The following is a 12,300-nucleotide window of genomic DNA, read 5'->3' on the forward strand; positions in this document are numbered from 1 at the left end:
ATTTGAAAAGCATCGCTGACATACAAACCAAAATAAAAATTCTTGTAGAAGATTGTGATAAACCGACACCATCCCTATTCGACGTAGCAAATTTTGTGCTCGGAATAAATCTTCAGAAGGGTGACGAGACGCTGGCATTAAGGTCATCTGGATGGGAGAATTTACCCTTGACGTATGACCAAATAAAATACGCTGCCCTCGATGCCCATGTGAGTTTCGAGATAGCTGCAAGGTCGAGAGATCTTGTTGCGAAGCCATCTCCCACAGAAAATGAGAACAACAAGAAGAATAAGAAGATGATGCACCAGCAGCAGGGCATTATGGATGGATGAGAACAAGAAGAAGAAGAAGTTGCTGCACCAGCAGCAGGGCATTATGTGAGTTTCGAGATAGCTGCAAGGTCCAGTGATCGGTATGCAATGCATGTGTCCGTAGACATGACATCTTGTCCATGGAACTTCAACTACAGCGACCATCGCGTTTCATCCACTGCCACTCGCGATTCCCACGACGCCGCTCCAACCCACGGCACCATGTCCCCCAACGTGCGCCTCACCCCTCTCGGCCGCACCACCCCTCTGCCTTTGTGTGCATGACATGTGGGCCAACTGAAATGCGGCGAGCATCAAGTTTCTACCACAGCCACACGTGATTTCCATGATGCCGCTCGAACCCATGACACCACGCGTCCTCCGACCTGCGGCTCACCCCTCTCGGCCCCACTGCCCCTCTGCCTTTGGGAGCATTACATGTGGACCATGTAACACCCAAAAATTTTGACCTTGTTTTATTAATTAAAATTTTGCCAGGAAATTAAATTTTTATTTTCTGGATTTATCTTTTGATTTCAGAACCCCTTTTCTCTTTAATATTGTGGAGTTTTTACCCCCACGTGAATACTTTCCAAAAATATTATTGGACTTGTATACTCTCTCAATAAAACAATTCTTTTATCAGTGGATTTAATTGCATAATTATTTTTCCCTGAGCTTCATTTCTTTTAAATGATTTTCATAAGCTTTAGAGCCTCATTTGCACTACAACCCTTTCAAATACTCCTTTAAAATTCCCACCAAAATTTGGAGATGTCATATGATGTTCCCACATCACTTTTATGCAAAAATCTCTTTTAGTCATTTGGAGATTTTGAGCCCTACCTCAAGTTTTCAAATCTGGTCCTGTTTGTGATTTGCACTACAATCTGTTTAAATATTTCTTTAAGAATCCCACCAAAATTGGGGGATGTTAGTAGTAGTATATTATTCATCTTTGTGCAAAAAAACCACTAATGTTCTTTGAAATATTTGAGCAAATCATCCTCTTTTGCTCTCTGGTCCAGTTTGGCATTTTCTATTGCAACCATATTTTAACATGCCCTTTTACGGAGGACTCTTTTTCCTACTTATAAACCACCCTGCAAAACCCTTAAGCCCAGGAGAGTGGACCCATTGGAGTATGTTTGGTCCATGAAATGATGCCCTTTTCTTTCTGTCCAGAATTGGTTTTCTCAAAAACTTGCACTAACAAGTTTCTGGTCTTGACCAATTAACCTTGCCAGCATCACCTACACCTAAAGAGACTAGGATCTGGAGATTTTGGCCACCCCAAGAGTTGCCTACTTGCCCTTAGCATTTTGTCAAACACTTGGTGTGCATAGCCAGATTTGGCATGATTTTTAGTTGGCATTGTGAGCTTGATCCCCTGACCTAACCACCATGTCCATTAACCTCATTGCAAACTCTAGCATAGTCCTGTTAATTGCCAACCTCGCTCTAGCACTCTAGCCCACCCTGGCATTCGGTCGAGCATGTCGCGTGCGTGCTCTGGGCGCGCCCAGAGCGCACGTTTTGCACGCGCGCGCCGCCGAGCCGCCGCGTCGCGCCCCTGGCCTTTGCTCGCCCGCAGGGCCGCGCCCCAGCCTCGCCCACTCGCCAGAACCCTCCAAGCCACCCCTGGTGCCCTGCAGCGCCGCCGTTAGGGCCCTCTTGGCGGCACGTCGGCGTCCTCTGTGCGCCTCTGCCATGGACGGCGCCGCCCGAGCCACTCCAGCGCACCAGCTCGCCCCTGAACAGCCCGAGCTTATCCACGAGCCCGTCCGCTAGCGCCCGTCGTCGCCACGTCGCCCTGCTGGGAACAGGACGGCGGTTCGCCGGCGTTCTTAGCCGCAGCCGCGGGAACCGACCTCGGCCGCCTATAAAAGGGGCCCCCGAGCTCGCCTAGGCCCTCAGGCAACCTCAAGCCAACCCTCTTGTCGGGTGGTTGGTGCGACATATGCCAAGGGATGGCTTATCATTGTGGGAGCCAATAAAACGTCGCCGGTGCCTGGAAACGGGATGAGCCGAAGACATGCACGCTGGCGAATCTTACCCAGGTTCGGGGCTCTCCGAGGAGATAACACCCCTAGCTGTTGGGATCAAGGGAGAAGAAGAACAAGGCTAGCTCTTGCTTCTCTCTATCTATGGTGTGTGTGCGTGTGCTATGCTTGGAAGCCAAACATGCAGAGGTGCGAACCAGAAGCGAACTATGCACAGTGGCCAACTATGCTTTGGTGCGAACCCTTTGCATGGGTGCTCCGGGGGGTTTATATAGGCCTACCCCTCGGGGGTACAATGGTAATCCGGCTGGGATCTGGTCCCAACCGTCAGTGTCTATGCTCGCCGGCTTCTCCGCCGGCTGCTGGGTCCCGCCGGCTGCCGGTTACTTGGTCGACAGGCCGGCCCCACTGCCTAGGGCTTTGTCGGCGGCTGCTTACTGTAGCCGCGCCTCTGATGATGAGGGCTTTGTCGAGGTGAGCATGGCTACAGTGGGCCGCCTCGGGGGCTATCACTGTAGCCTCACCTCGTCTTGTCTCCTTAATGGGGCTCCTGCTTCGAGGAAGGGAGTCGCCGGCTTCCGGAGACCGGCTATGCTCCCGGCCGACTAGGGAAAGCCGGGCCGCCCTCACGCCTCTCTCTGGCTGAAGGGGCCCGCAGTCCTTGGGCCGTACAGGAGGGGGTTGTGGATGACGTCGTGGCTGGCGTGGCTACAGTGCCGGGCCGCACGGGAGACATCCCTCCCGTACGGCCTCCTGTAGCCATGCCCGCCTCGGGCTTCGGGGGTCGTGGGCCGCACTGTGGCCATGCCCCGTCAGGTCGTCGTTATGTAGGAGTGGTAGTGGTCTCGGCCGGCTCCTAGGAGTCGGCGTCCTTCTTGGCCGGCTTCTAGGAGTCGGTGAGGCTGGGTCGCCTTCCGGGAGTCGGCTTTAGTGGTAGCCGGCCTGGGAAGGCGGCCCAAATGCTTGGAGTGCTTGAAGGCCCAAAGGCCTGATAAATTTTCTGAAGAGCCAGGGGTAGCCGGTTTGGCTACCCGTGGCCACTTACTCCGACAGTAGTCCCCGAAGCTGATCGGGCTTCGAGGTGGAGTAGGGCTCGAGAAGCTCGAACAGCTTCCCATCGCGACAAGCCGACAGCTAGGAGCCGGCCTTGGTCAGGCACGTCGCCTGAGCCGAAATCTTCTGGAGTCGGAGGGCGAGAACCCGCTGGCATGTGCGCCGGGCCGCGGGCCGACGGCGCGCCACGTAGCCGGAAAGCCTGCCAGCCCACGCGCGAGACGGGACGTTGCCGCAAAGAGGGGGCCCGCCACGTCCGCGCCCCGGCCCAGGCGCGGATCTTTTGTATCCCGAAACCGCCCGCACGTTCCGTGCGGCAGTTTCGGCTCGCACTTATGCGTAATAAACGCGAGACGTGGGGGGAGTGGGCGCAGTTAATCCCACGTCTCCCCCCCACGTCCGGCCTCTTCGGCCGCGCGAGGCTATAAGTAGGGGGAGGTGGAGGGCGGCAGGCCCTCGCACGCTCCTCCTACTTCCGCCGTCTTCTTTCCTTGCTCGTTCTCGCAACAGCGCCTCGCCGCCGCGCTCTTCCTCCGCACGCTCCTCCGCCGCCGTGCTAGCTTCCGCCATGCCTCCCCACGTAGAGCAGCGTGGCGGGGATTGGGATGGCTCCATCGTCCACAACGACCACATCGACTTCCTCCGCGACCCACGGCGTCTGCCCAGTGCGGACAAAGTGGAGGTCCGCCTCGCGCCGGAGAAAGAAATCAGGCCGGCGCCGCGGGATGGCGAGCGGGTGGTCTTCCGCTCGCACTTCCTGCGCGGCTTCGGCTTGCCAGTGAGCGCCTTCTTCCGCACCTGGCTGGACTTCTATCAGCTCCAGCCGCACCACCTCACCCCCAACGCGGTGGTGCTGCTGTCGGCCTTCGTCACCCTGTGCGAGGGCTATCTCGGCGTCCTCCCCACCCTTGAGCTCTGGGGGGAGTTCTTCCAGTCGAAGCTGGGTACACGCAGCCAGGGCGTGCCGGCCCACACTAGCGCCTTCATCGCGTCGCGGAGATCGGGCGTCGACAACCCCTTCCCCGTCATCACGCTGATCCAATCGGTGAAGAAGTGGCAGAAATCATACTTCTACGTGCGGAACATCGCTCCACGGGGCGACTACGTCAACCTGCCGGCTTACGTAGCCGGCCCGCCGGCGGGGAGGCTGCCCCAGTGGTCCTTCCGGGCGGTGACGCTGTCGCAGGGAGGAAACGCCGCCATCGCCCGCCTGCGGGTGATGGTCCAGACGGAGGGCCTGACGGGGCCCGACCTCCTGGCCGCGTTCGTCACACGCCGGGTCCTCCCGCTCCAGAGCCGGCCTCATCTGATCTGTCAGATGAGCGGCCAGCTCGATCCGAGCCGGATGTGTACCAAGGAGATGCCGCAGGCCGACGCTGCCGACATGGTGAACTACCTCGCCAACTGCCAGCTTCCCGACGACTGGCAATTCGGCAAGGAGCCATACAGCCGCGCCAATCCTCCGCCTACGGTACGCTCCCCTTCTCTTTTTCTCTTTGTCGCCGAGTTCCTCCGGGCCGACTCTAACTCAGTCGGCTCGCTCTTTCGACAGAATCCTTTGCTTCGGCCGGCCAGCGGGGCGGACGTGGAGCGCCGCTTCGTCCCCGACCGGACCGAGCACGACCAGGAGGACCCCGATCTGGGGACGGTCCATATGGAGGAAGCCGCCGAGCCGGCTGGTGGCCAAGCCGGCGGCGAAGCAGGCGGCGCCGGGTTCTCCGTGACCTTCGATGATTGGCCGGACGAGGACGAAGCCGAAGTCGTCCCGCGCCGCCATCCAGCCTCCGGACGCGGCGCGGGCTCCTCCGGCGCGCAGCCTGCTCGTGGTAGAGGCCAGAAACGTCGCGCCGCCCAGGGCATGTTCGGTAGCCGGACGAAGAAGCCGAGGGGTGGGGCGGCGGCCACCAGGCGGGAAGAAGCGGCCGCGAAGGCGGCTCGCTTCCGCAAAGTGGTGAAGCAGCCGCAGGCTGTGTCAGCGTAAGCTTTCTTTCTTTCTGTGTATTCTCCTTCTTTCTTTTCTTGGGTGGTCTTCTGAACCTTTGTCTTCTTTTCTTTGATCAGAGCTCCACTGTCACTCGAGCGGGCGGCTGCCGGCTCCGTTGTCGAGTCGCCAGGGGGCTCTGGGAGCACCACCCGCCGCGTAGATCCCCGCGCCGCCCTCCTGGAGGCGACGGAAAGGAACGCGCGGGAGGTGCGGAAGGAGCAGGAAGCCCGGGAGGCGGAGGCACGGAAGGCAGCCGCCGCCCAGGCGGCTCGGGATGAGGAGGCGGCGAAGGCGCTTGCCGAGGCTGCAGCCAAGGCCCAGGCAGAGGCCAAGGCCGAAGCGGCGGCAGTGGAGGCCTTGATGGTCACCCCCCTGCGCACCATGGCGCCCGGGGCGCGGATCCCTCGCCAGGGGGAGCCAGTGGTTCCCCGCCGGATTTGGGAGGGAGCGGCGACGACGTCATCTTCGTGAGGGAGGCGCCGGGGCTGACTCCTCCGACTGGGGCGGCCCAAGGCGGCCGGACTGAGTCTGCGCCCGCACAGTCAGCGGAAGGCGAGCCGGCCGCGGGAGCTGAGGTGGCGGTCCGGGTTCCGCCAAGCCGGCGCGCAGGGAAGGCCGCGTCGTAGCCGCATAAGGCGGCGTCGGAGCCACGGCCGGCCGTGGGCTCCAGCTCGTCAGCCCGAGACGCGGAGGCGGCCAGCGCTACCTCCGGGTGGACGCCAGGCGGAGGGACAGCCGTGGTGAACATCGCTGCACAAGACGTCCGGACCCGGCTCCAGAACCAAGCCGCGACGCTGAGGCAGTTCACCGATGAATTCCTCACCACGCGGGCTGCCATCCGGGTTAGTATTCTCAATTTTGCCCTTGACTTTTCTCGTGGGGCGCGTCAGCGCACCCACTGGGTGTAGTCCCCGAGTTCCGAGTCGGCTGCTGAGCAGGCGGCTTGGAACTTCTTGGTGGATTTGCCTTTGCTATTTTTGTTCTTACTTCGGTCTTCTGTCCATCTTGCAGGACTACCACAACCTCCGAGCGGCCGCCTTCAACTCCCAGGCTCGGGAGCTGACGCAGAAGACCGCCGATCTCGCTGAAAGCCGAGGTATGTGACTTGATCTCTATCTCATGTGGGGGCGCGCCAGCGCACCCACTGGGTGTAGTCCCCGAGATTCGGGCCGACTGCTGAGCAGTCGGCTCGGATCTTCCTTGATGATTTCTCATTGTTCTTCTTCTTCTGTCTCTGCAGCGGCCAACGCCAGTCTGAGGGCACAGCTGGGGCAGTCCCAGACTGCTCTTCGTGCCAAGGACGCGGAGCTCGCCGCCTTGGTGCAGGAGCGCGACCGCCTGGTCAAGAAGCTGGCCGACCAGGGGGATAGCCACAAGGCGGCCCTAAAGGCCGCGCAGGACCGCGAAGCCGCCCTCCAGGCCGAGTTCGAGACGGAGGCGGCCGCCTGGGACGAAGCCAGGCAGACTCTGGTCTCCGGCTATGGCCAGATTGAGGATCTGGTTGACGGTAAGTCGTCTACCCCTTCGTCCTTTCTTGCCATCTGTCATTTTGACTTGTTTTTATGATTTGGGGTTCTTCTTTTCTTTCCTGCGCAGAGTACTTCCCCGGCTATTCCACTGCCGCCAACCAGGCCATCGAAGCTCGTCGCCAGGCGAAGAGGCAAGCCGGCTTCGAGATTTCGCCGACTGCCGGCCGCTCGCTGGCGGAGCAGCTCCTGGCGATCCAGGCTCGTATCCAGCTGGCTCACAGACTGCTCCGCCAGCTTCAGCGTGCTGGGTCGCAGGTCCTGGCCGCCCTCTGGCCCGGCCAAGAGATCCCGCGCACTCCCAGTCCGACCGCCGACTGGCTGGAGGTGGCCGTCGGGCGCTTCGAGGCTTGGAAAGCGTCAGCGGCTCGCTCCGGCGCCGGGCGGGCGCTGGAGTTCGTCAAGGCCTGGTACCCAGGCCTGAATCTGGACCAGCTGGCCACCTGGCGGCAGCAAGCCGACGCGGAGCTGGAGCCGGCGCGGCCGGCCATCATTCGGCGAGCTTCGGCGATCGCCGACTACACCGACACCAACGTCTTCGCCCCCGAGGTGGACGACAATGGAGTCGCCCAGCCGGAAGATTGGTTCGGGCTGGACCCGGCGCACGGCAAGGACTCGGCGGAGGAGATCGACTCCAGCGACGAGGGCGAAGAGCAGGAGGAGGAGGGTGAAGACGTCGAGCCGGCTGGTGGAGCAGCCGGCCAGCCTGACCGCGCCTCCAGCACTATGCTGCGTGCGAGTGCGTCTCCTGTTGCGGGAGGCGGTCAAGCCGGGACCAGCTAGGCGGCCACTCCTTCAGCCGGCGAACTGCCTTCACCGTCCAACTCGGCCTTCGCGCCTTTGTCTTCTTTCTTTTGTTTCCTGTCTTGTTACTTTTGAACAATGTTCGGTTAAGTCTGCGCAATTCCACCCACTGGGTGTATTCAAACTTGATTCTGTTGCCGCCTATCGGGGGCTTTTATGTATATAAGTTAAGCAATCGGTCTTTCCTTGTACTTTCGCTTTTTGTCCTTCTGCTTTTTTCCTTTGCCACCCTCCCTTGGTTGCCGCCTCCCTAGTCAAACAGTTGCTCTGCAATCTGTAGCCGGGGAGTGCCTGGCCGATTGGGGAGGAGGAAGTACTTTTAGCTCGGTCGGACTTAAGCTAAGTTTTTAGGAAGCCGGCCAGCCGGCTGCTGTGACAGCCGGCAGGCATATATAGAGGCCGTCTTTTTGCTATATAGGTTAGTTGTTCCTTAGCCGTTTTTGTGTGGGCGTCCTTTCTGTCTTCTCTCTTTCTAGTCGGACAGTCAGTTCTTTGAGCTGCGACTTTCAACAAGAGAGGACTGGGGAGCCGGCGCACTACTTTGCTGACTTCGGGAAGAACTTATAATATAGCTTAAGGCGGCCAGTCCCCGGGCCGACTAGTCGGACCCGGTGCCGGACAAGAATTCAAAATGTAATAAGACATTCATGGATATAACACTCGTCATCCATAGATAAATAAGAGGCAGTCCCCGAGTACTGTTCGGGGGGCCTGTTGGTTTGTAACTTAATACAAAAGGGGTAGCGTGATACATACTGCTTTTCAGCTGTAAAATCGTCTTAGGAGGTTTGCGTTCCATGGTCGCTCCGACTCCTTGCCGGAGTCGTCTCTCTTGCGTGCTCTTGGCTTTTGCGCGTCGATCAAGTAGTAGGAGTCGTTGCCGAGTGCCTTGCTGATGACGAAGGGGCCTCCCCAAGGGGCCGAGAGCTTGTGCTGGCCAGCTGTTCGCTGGATCAGCCGGAGCACAAGGTCGCCCTCTTGGAAGGATCTTGGCTTGACCTTGCGGTTGTAGTAGCGGCGCAGGCCTTGCTGGTAGATGGCGGACCGGCTGAGGGCTAACAGCCGGCCTTCTTCCAGTAGGTCGACGCCGTCTTCTCTTGCTTCTTTGGCTTCCTCCTCCATGTACATGGTGATCCGAGGCGAGTCGAACTCGATGTCTGTTGGGATGACAGCCTCGGCACCGTACACGAGGAAGAATGGAGTGAAGCCGGTTGACTTGTTGGGTGTAGTGCGCAGACTCCAAAGGACAGCCGGCAGCTCTTCGAGCCAGCAGCCGGCCGATCGCTCAAGTGGTACAACCAGTCGGGGTTTGATGCCGGAGAGGATAAGTCCATTTGCTCGCTCGACCTGGCCGTTTGACTGCGGGTGGGCAACGGACACTAAGTCTAGTCAGATGCCCTGTGTCGCGCAAAAACGTGCCAGCGCGCCTTTGGCGAAGTTTGTGCCGTTGTCGGTGATGATGTTGTGCGGCACGCCGTACCGAGTGGTGATGTCGGTGATGAATGTCACGGCAGTCGGCCCGTTCAGCTTCTTAATCGGCTTTGCTTCGATCCACTTTGTGAACTTGTCCACAGCAACAAGTAGATGTGTCAAGCCACCGCGGGCCGTCTTGAAAGGGCCCACCATGTCCAGTCCCCAGACGGCGAAAGGCCAGGTGAGGGGAATGGTCTTGAGGGCAGAAGCCGGCAGGTGTTGTTTGGAACTGAAGAGTTGACATCCTCTCCAGGTCTTGACTATTTCTTTAGCATCCTCCAAGGCAGTCGGCCAGAAGAACCCGTGGCGGAAAGCCTTGGCCACGAGGGATCTTGAGGCGGCGTGGTGGCCGCATTCGCCTTGGTGGATGTCTTTGAGGATTGCCACTCCTTTTTCTGGCTCGACGCAACGCTGGAAGACTCCAGTGACGCTGCGCTTCACAAGCTCCCTGTTGATTATTGTATATGTTGCGGCTCGTCGTTGCACTAGTCTTGCTGCGATCTCATCAGTCGGCAGCTCTCTGCTGACTAGGAACTTGAGGATGGGTTGGGCCCATGAGGGAGCTGTGACTTCTTCTGCTGTTAATGTAGCCACCATGACTCGGGTGGGTGGGTTGGGTGTTGCGTTGGGGTCGACCACCACTTCTTGCGTCGTTGCAGTCCCCGGGCCGACTGCTGCAGCCCCCGGGCGGGGCTCTGAGGTCCCTGGGCCGGGTGCGACTACGTCAGTTCCCGGGGCAGTCGTCGAAGTCCCCGTGCCGCCTGCGGGATTTCTTGAGCCGGATCCGGCTGTTTCTGGCGCAGGCGGTACGAAGATGGAGTCCGACTCTGGAGACGGCTTGATGGACGGCTTGAGGAGGCGCTGGAGGGAGACGCCAGTCGGTATGGCTTGTCGGGTGGAGCCGATCCGTGCTAGGGCATCTGCTTGGTCGTTGTCGGCCCTTGGCACGTGAAGGAACTCGCACCCTTCGAAGTGTCCGCTCATCTGCTGGACGAGGAAGCGGTAGCTCGCCATGTTCGCGTCCTTGGCGTCCCAATCGCCAGATGATTGCTGGACCACTAAGTCGGAGTCGCCGTAGCACAGGATCCGGCGTATGCCGAGCTCTTTGGCTAGCCGGAGCCCATGTACGAGCGCCTCGTACTCGGCCACGTTGTTGGAGGCGGCGAAGTGGATCTGCAGCGTGTACTTGAGCTTGTCGCCTTTGGGAGAGGTGAGGACGATGCCGGCTCCCAAGCCGGTGCGCATCTTGGACCCGTCAAAGTGCATCCGCCAATGGGTAGAGTCGGGAGCCGGCGGTAAGTACTGGGTCTCGGCCCAGTCGACGAGGAAGTCGGCCAATGCTTGCGACTTGATGGCGGTGCGGGGTTGATAGAAAATCGTGTAAGGCGCCAAGGCAATGGCCCATTTGGCCACCCGGCCGGATGCATCCCGGCTGCCTATGATCTCGGCGAGTGGGGCAGTGCACACGACCGTGATGGGGTGCTCTTGGAAGTAGGGCTTCAATTTCTTGGCAGCGAAGTACACCCCATAGCACATCTTCTGGTAGTGCGGGTAGTTTTGCTTCGAGCTAGATAGTACTTCGCTGAGATAGTAGACCGGCCTCTGGACCAGCTGGGCTCGGCCTTCCTCCGGGCGCTGGACCACAACAACAGTGCTGACGACTCGGCTTGTCGCGGCGATGTAGAGGAGCATGGGCTCCTTCTCAGTCGGCGCAGCCAGGACAGGCGGAGTGGTCAACATTTTCTTCAACTCATGGAAGGCTTGGTCGGCTTGATCATTCCACTCAAAGTGAGTGGGCTTCTTCATGAGTCGGTACAGGGGGTTGGTGGGTATCTCCATCCTCTCGATGGCCTTGATCTTGACAGGGTTGCACTCAATGCCGCGTTCGGAGACCAGGAAGCCTAGCAGCTGGCCGGCTGGTACTCCGAACACGCACTTCTCGGGGTTGAGCTTGATCTGGAATTGGTGCAAGTTGGCAAATGTTTCCTTCAGGTCTTCCAGCAAGGTACCGTGCTTCTCTGTGTTCACCACAATGTCGTCTACGTAGACGTGGGCATTTCTGCCGAGTTGTTTCAAGAAACATTTCTGCATGCAACGCTGAAAAGTGGCACCGGCGTTTCTCAAGCCGAATGTCATTGTCAGGTAGCAGAAAGCTCCAAAGGGTGTGATGAAGGCAGTCTTCAGGCGGTCAGCTGGGTCCAACTTGATCTGATGATACCCTGAGTATGCATCCAAAAAACACAACAGCTCGCATCCGGCTATAGAGTCTATCACTTGGTCAATCCGTGGCAAAGCAAACGGATCCTTTGGGCAGGCCTTGTTCAGACTTGTGTAGTCTATACACATGCGCCACTTGTTATTCTTCTTCAAAACTAGAACGGGATTGGCAAGCCATTCTGGAAAGAACACTTCCATGATGAAGCCGGCTGCAAGGAGCCGGGCTATCTCTTCTCCCACGATTCTTCGCTTCTCTTCTGATAGTCGGCGGAGGGGTTGCTTGACCGGCTTCGCATCAGCTCGGACATGTAATTTGTGCTCGGCGAAATCCTTCGGGACACCCGGCATGTCCTTTGGGGACCATGCAAAGATGTCTCGATTCTCACGGAGGAAGTCGGCAAGCTCGCCTTCCTATTTACTGTCCAAGTTCGCCCCAATCACGGCGAACCTCTCCGGGTGCTCCGGGTCTAGAGGTATCTTCTTCGTCTCCTTCGCAGGCTGGAAGGAGCCCTGCGCATCACAGTCCTTGGGGTTGGGGGACAAGGTCGGCTGCTTGCCGGCCATGGCCACAACCCGTTCCAGCATATTCTTCTCTTCTGCCACCACGAGGGACTCGGCCAGCCGGCTGCTGGCCATGGCACACTCGATGGACTTCTTGTAGTCGCCGGCTATCGTGATGATCCCTTTCGAGCTCGGCATCTTCATCTTCAGGTAGGCATAGTGGGGCACAGCCATGAACTTGGCCAAAGCAGGTCGGCCAAGTAGCGCATGATAGGGGCTCTCCAGGTCCACCACCTCGAACCATATTGCTTCCCGGCGGAAGTGATCTTTGTCTCTGAAGAGAACATCCATTTTGATCTTGCCGATTGGAGAGCAAGATAGGCCGGGTATGATACCATGGAAGACAGTGCGGCTCGGCATGAGCTGCT

At 58.8% G+C, this 12,300-nt stretch overlaps 1 pseudogene; it reads left to right on the forward strand.

Moving 5' to 3' along the window:
- The window catches only part of LOC141027354 (uncharacterized), a 246,812-nt pseudogene that overhangs the window by 158,646 nt on the left and 75,866 nt on the right, over positions 1 to 12,300 (forward strand).

This window comes from Aegilops tauschii, chromosome 7 (assembly GCF_002575655.3).
Source record: "Aegilops tauschii subsp. strangulata cultivar AL8/78 chromosome 7, Aet v6.0, whole genome shotgun sequence".
In the NCBI taxonomy this organism is placed as follows: domain Eukaryota; kingdom Viridiplantae; phylum Streptophyta; class Magnoliopsida; order Poales; family Poaceae; genus Aegilops; species Aegilops tauschii.